The sequence below is a fragment of the Sarcophilus harrisii genome, chromosome 1 (genome assembly GCF_902635505.1).
Source record: "Sarcophilus harrisii chromosome 1, mSarHar1.11, whole genome shotgun sequence".
Classification (NCBI taxonomy): domain Eukaryota; kingdom Metazoa; phylum Chordata; class Mammalia; order Dasyuromorphia; family Dasyuridae; genus Sarcophilus; species Sarcophilus harrisii.
This window is the reverse complement of record NC_045426.1, coordinates 90882452-90888686: the sequence shown is the minus strand read 5'-3', so window position 1 is coordinate 90888686 and position 6235 is coordinate 90882452. Positions and strand designations below refer to the sequence as shown.

Genomic DNA, 6235 nt, shown 5'->3' with positions numbered 1-6235 from the left:
CTGGGAAGTGGGGCTGTTGCGGTCTCTAGCTTAAGAGTTAAGGAGACGAGCCTAGGGCCACACGGCCAGCGTTTGCCAGACGAAAAGCTGTACCACCGGGCACCCCGACTACCTCAAGCTCTGGATTCTACCTACGTAGGTCTGCAGGAACTGCAAGCAGGCACCAACAAGCTCGGGGGCGTGTACGAGACGCTAGGCCGGAAGGCTCCGGAAGCCCCGCCCATTTCCCCAGACCCTCCCCAAAGCCCTCCCCGCCTACATAGTGGCCCGCGCGTGCGCACGAGCGAGCGACGAAGGCCCGAGGACAAGGCGTGGCGAGAAGCGCCGCGGGCGGCGTGCGGAAGCACGTGCGTGGGCCGGGAAGAGGAGGAGCTGGGAGCTTGGGGAGGGGTCGAGAGGAGAGTGGGCGGGACGGTAGGAGGGGAAAGGTAGGAGGTGAGAGGTGAAGTGGGAGGAGAGCGGAGTGGAGCCTGGGAGCCGCTGTCTGAGTCGAGGGCTTCCCTTGCGTCCCTCCCTCCTCGCCCGGAGCTGGCCGGGGGAGCTGACGGGCGGGCGCGCCAGGCCAAGCCCAGACCCTCACGCGGCCCCGCGAGCCGCCGCCGCCGCCGCCTCAGGTAACGCCGCTCCTCCAGCGCGCGCCACCCCCTCCGCCGGGCTCTAGGCCGCGCGTGCCCCGGTGCCGCTGGCCCGCCTCAGCCCGTCCCTACCCTGTCGCGTCCCCTATGCCGCCGGCTCTCGCCGCCCGGGCCTTCTTGCTTTGCCGTCGTTCGGTTTTTGGGAGCCCCGGCCGCTGCTCCCGCTCCTCCCTTCCTGAAGGGAGTCACCTGTGGCGCCTGCTCTTCGCCCCCGCCACCTGCCGGTTCCTGGACCTGGCCCGGAGGACCCGCCTTAGCGGCCCCGATGGAGGTCGTCCGGGCCTGGGGGGTTGGAAAGGCGGCGGGGGCGGGGAGGGGCTCCTCAACTTCTCTCCGATGGCTTTCGCGCCCCCGCTTCCTGGACGCCGAAACGGGTGAAGGCGGCATCCTCTGGTCTCCGTGGGAATGCTGGAGCAAAACTTGCCGGAGTATGCGCACGCGTGTTCGCGTGGGCGCGTGCGCGTGTGCACTGGGGAGCGCCCTCCGAGCCCCGGGGTCACTTCTCTGCGAGCGCCGGGCCGGCCTCGTTTATAGGCGTTGCGTCTTTGCCCCCCACTTGTGAGGTATTACTTGTGTTCCTAAAACTAGACTGGCCGTAGGATGTGGTCCCTTAGTTAGGGATCAAAATCCCAGAAAGTTGCCCAGATGAGCGAGCAGGCGTTTATGTATGAAGCCCCGAGTGCCAGCCGCTGACTCGGGGAGAAAAAGTATCGGGTTTGGAAGCGAGGAGGTAGCTTTTGTTGGATCACTGATGGACTCTGCGGAGCCGTCCTCTTCTTGAAAGGAGTCATCTTCTCCTCTGTCTAGTAAGCTGCTTATAATGTGCCTGGCGCAGCGCTGAGCGCCGGGGATACCAAGAAAAGCCCCAGTCAGCCTCTGCCCCTGGCAGCTCTCAGTCCAGCGGGGAAACTACAGGCAAATGAACATGGAATATGTACAAGAGTTACACAGAGTTACAAGATATATACAAAGTAAATTGGAAGTGATTTCCAGAGGAAAGGTTTCTTGCAGAAGGTGCAGTGTGAGCTGAGACTTAAAGGAATCAGGAGGCAGAAAGAAAGGAGAAGGAAGAGATTTCAGGCATGAGAAACAAACCGGTGAAAATGCAGAGAGTGGGAGATGGAGTGTCTTGTGTAAGGAAGGAGGAGGCTGGCGTTATTGGATCATGGAGTATGTGTAAGAATACTGAAAAGGTTGGATGGAGGGGCCCAGAAAGCTTTAAAGCCAAAAGATTTTATATTTGATCTTTACATGTTGAAAGGCTGTTTTATTTAGCTTTTTAATTGTTAATATGGAATAATTTACAATTATCCTTTAAGAACTTTTACCATCGGAGTTAAGAATTTTTTATCTAATTTTTAAGGCTTTTAATTTTCAAAATATATGCATAATTTTTAACATTCACCCTTAGAAAACTTTTTTATTACAAATTTTTTTCTCCCTCCTCCCCCCACTCCCTCTCTTAGAAAGCAAGTAATCCAATATATGTTAAACATGTGCAGTACTTATATACATATTTTTCAATTATGCTGCACAAGAGAAATCAGATTTAAAAAGGGAAAAAATGAGAAAGAAAATAAAACAAGCAAACAATAAAAGAGGCGAAAATACTATTCTTGTGATCCACACTCAGTCCCCACAGCCCTCTCTCTGGGTGCAGATGGCTTTCTCCATCACAAAACCATTGGAACTTCCCTGAATCATTTCGTTGTTGAAGAGCCACATCCATCAGAATTGATCATCGAATAATCTTGTTGCTGTGTGCAATGTTTTTTTGTTTCTACTCACTTCACATAGCATCAATTCATCTAAGTCTCTCCAGGCTTTTCTGAAATCATCCTACTGATCATTTCTTATGGATTCCATAACATTCATATACCATAAATTATTCAGCCATTCCTCTCTGATGTATATCCATTGAATGAAGAATTTTGAAAAATGTAATTTTATGTTGCCCTGGTAATTAAGTTATTTTCAGTTGCATTCACTTTTATACAGCCAAGATCTTGTTTCATAAAAGCTCTTTTCACTATTTTTCTTCACTAGAAACATTTTTTGGTAGCAGGGAGTATAGTATCATGTATGTTCTGGTCAGTATTAAAATATAAAAGTTTTTTTTTTAACTAAAATTTTTTTTGTAAATTAAATAAATGTTTATGTAGGGCTTTAAAATTTGCAGTGTTTCCCATTTTTACATATAAGGGAAACTTGAGTTTGAGAGATTAAGAATGAGTTGTCCAGAATCATGGAACTAATGGTTATCTGAGGTGGGGTTTTTAATTCAAATCTTCCTGACTCTCAGTCTCTCCTCATTTAAAGTCTTTCATGCATACAGTTGCTCATAAACATAGACCATAATTTTAAAATTTATTACCCTGTTAATTACCCAGAGATTTCAAAGTACTTTTAACATGCTAATTTATGACTCTCATGCCTTCTTAAATAATTTTTATCAATTTGAGATAAATAAGAAAGAAATTAGTTTATTGATTGGACAAACTGAGGCATAGAAGTTATGATTTGCCTGAAATTATAAAGTTGTTTAAGTGGGGAATTGAATCCATAAACTAGCATACTTAAGGCATTAGAATGAGATTTTTGTAATATTTAATAAAAATCCAGGTTTCTTCAGATTTTAATAACTATTTGCAACAGCAAGAAAATGTCATCTTAGGATGTCTGTCTAAAATTTATTTAATATAAATTTGAATTGGCACAGTTGTGCCATCTCTACAGGATTACTGTTTTAATATGTCGTTTGCTGATTGGCATCAATTTGTCTACTTTGGAGCTGAAAGAGGGTTAGAAGTTAATTAGTCCAGTTCTTAGATGAGAAAATTGAGATCTAGAGGGGTAAAGATTACCCCAGGAATCACATTGGTAGTAACAGAGATGATAGATCTCCTGACTTTGAAGTCCAGTGTTCTTTCTCTTATGCTTTGTTTCTTCAACATTCTTTTTATGCTTTTGTTCTGTATCCTATTTCATAATAGATGATGGGAATTTAAGAATAAAACAAAAATGATTAAATTCCAGTTTTCATGTTTTTAGCATCAGGGAGCATATTTTCTGTTAAGACACAACATATACATAAGTATATGCAGATTATAGAAAAAATAATTGCAAGGTAATTTTGGGAGGGGAAGGCACTATGAACTTGGGGATTAGGAAAAGCTTCATGTAGAAGATTGAGTTGAGTTTTGAATGAAACATAGAATTTAAGATGATGAGGTAAGGAAGGAGTGAATTCCAAATTTGAAATACAGCCAATGAAAAGGCAGATCAGATACTATTTGAAAAAAAAAACAGCATAAAAGTGAGTTTGGCCTGATTGTAGAAGGTGGTAAGGGGAGTAATATATAAGATAGGTTTGGGCCAAGTTGGAAAAGACTTTGAATGCTATATCCTAGAGGCAATAGGGAGCCACTGAAGTTTATTGACTAGAAGAATGACAGGGTATAAGAGCTGCTCTTTAGAAAAGTCACCTAGGCAGCTCTGTGTAGTCATTGGAGAAGGGAGAGACTTAAAGCAAGGAGAATACTTAGGAGGTTGTTGGAATAGCTGAGATGATGATGACCTGAACAAGGGTAGACACAGTGTGAATAGAGAGAAGTTGAAAATGAGAAATGTGGAGGTAAAAATGAAAAGATAGGGCAGATGAATATATATATATTGGAAGGATAGTGGTACTCTTTACAGGAATAGGAAAATTCTGAAGGGCTCTGGGGGGAAAGATAGGAAGTTCAAATTTTGGATAGGATTAGAACTTGAGAGAGACTAGGGCTGGACATATAGATCTGCTAGATATCTGCATGAGATCACTAAGTGAGAGTAGAGCAGAGCTTTTGTAGACATCCATGGTTGGAATTTATATGGATGATAAAGCAAAGGAGATTGAGAAGAGGGGATCACATGGGTGGACAACCAGGAGATAACTGGTAACATAAAAACTCCGAGAAAAAAACTATTTGGGAAGAGAGGATAATCAGTGGTTTTAAGTGCTTCATATGGGTCAAGAAGAATGAGGACTGAGAAAAGGCTGTCAGATTTATCAATTAACATTGCTATCTAATTTTTTTTCTCGTGTGACATCGCTTCAAATACTTTTAAGATGAGGATTATGCCTTACCTTAGTGGTCTTTTTCTGCAGATGCCTATATTCTTTAGCCTATGTTCTTCATTCCCCTAACCACTTTATTTGCTTTTTACTGAACATACTTAAGTTCCTATCAGTGAGTGGCCTTAAAATTTGCTGGATATGATTCTTTAGATATCTTTAGCTATCGGTTGGCTACAGGAAAACAGCTATTCCAAAAGCATCTTCCTCTAAAAGCATTCATTTAATTTTCTACTAATTTGTGACAGGCTGACATGATAATCTATATTAATTTTCATTCCCTGTCTTTCTAATATAAGAAAGACAGCACTAATGAACAAATACTAGCATGCCATGATAAATAACAGAAGGAAGTACTGATTACCTGCATCGATGGACAAGATTAAGTAATTATATTACATAAGTTTCAAGATTTAAGAAACATTTTGGGGCAGTGAAGAGGGAAGGGCCAAGGGACATAGATGGCATTTCTGGAGTTGTTGAGGTGGGTAAAGTGAAATTTGTTAGGGTAGGAAGAAGACAGTTCTGGCCTTGGGTACAGCTTAAAGGAGACTTCAGTCTCTGAAGCAAGTTTAGAAGCATTGAACTTGGCACAAGAAGAGAGGAGATAGATTAGGGGATAGTGAGATAGGAGTTTACATTTGGTGACTTAAGATTGATGCATGGTTCAGCTTAGTCCCCTCTTGTGTCTACTGGCAAGTACATACTTCTGTGATGAAATTAAAGGACATCAATGCTTCCTTCTAGGAAGGATCTCAGAGTGTATTTCAAACCTAAAAGTAACAAACTGGATCAAACCATTTGCCACATGTAGTGCAGAGTTGGTGAAGCCATCACTAGATCACTAGACAGCCTAGGACTTTGAACTCAAGAGCTTTATTTGGCAAGAGCAGGTCTTCTAAGCTACTAAACTTGCTATTTATTTCTACATGGTCTCTCTAGCCATCATTGAGGGGGGAAATCATCGTGAAGTAAGAACTCATCATCTTCCTTACTCCCACCAACCATAATCATCACTGATTGTCATCCACAAGTAGATGATCTCTCATGCATCATATTAATGGTCCTCATTTCAGCCCAGCCCTCACAGTCATCATCCTAAGAGACAATTTCTGGGGCAAAAAGGCCACCTATTTCTACTGCTTGCCAATCACCTGCCCCAAGGATCAGCCCAGCTGAAGCAGGAAGCAGGGAGCCCTGGGGAAGAGACAGGAGGTTAACAGGTTTCTACCACCATCTCCTTTCAGACCCTGAAGGGAGACATATCAGGACCCTGAACCCCAAAGCATAGGGAATTGTGTTCAAAGCTCCCTGCCTGAATCTGTCCTCCTAGCAAGCAGCCCTGTGAAGATTGCAGATTTTTTCTGTCTCTACAGGAGCAACAACCATCAGAGTCCTTGTCCCTGTCAAAGGGTTCTGCGTCAGAGATAGAAATGATTTGTTAGGTTCTCTAAGGACCACAGGAACATTTCATCTTGCTTGC

The 6235-nt window shown here is 43.7% G+C and overlaps 1 protein-coding gene across 2 annotated transcripts in view; it reads left to right on the top strand.

Moving 5' to 3' along the window:
* The first annotated feature begins 328 nt into the window (after positions 1-328).
* The window catches only part of SCAP (SREBF chaperone), an 89690-nt gene continuing 83783 nt past the window's right edge, over positions 329-6235 (top strand). Inside the window, exon 1 of one of the 2 annotated variants that reach the window (XM_031960782.1) lies at positions 329-347. The gene's annotated coding sequence lies outside the window, so the exon portion shown is untranslated. Of the gene's footprint in view, positions 348-409; positions 615-6235 lie in introns of those variants that run through there. The other variant, XM_031960772.1, reaches the window with a different exon arrangement.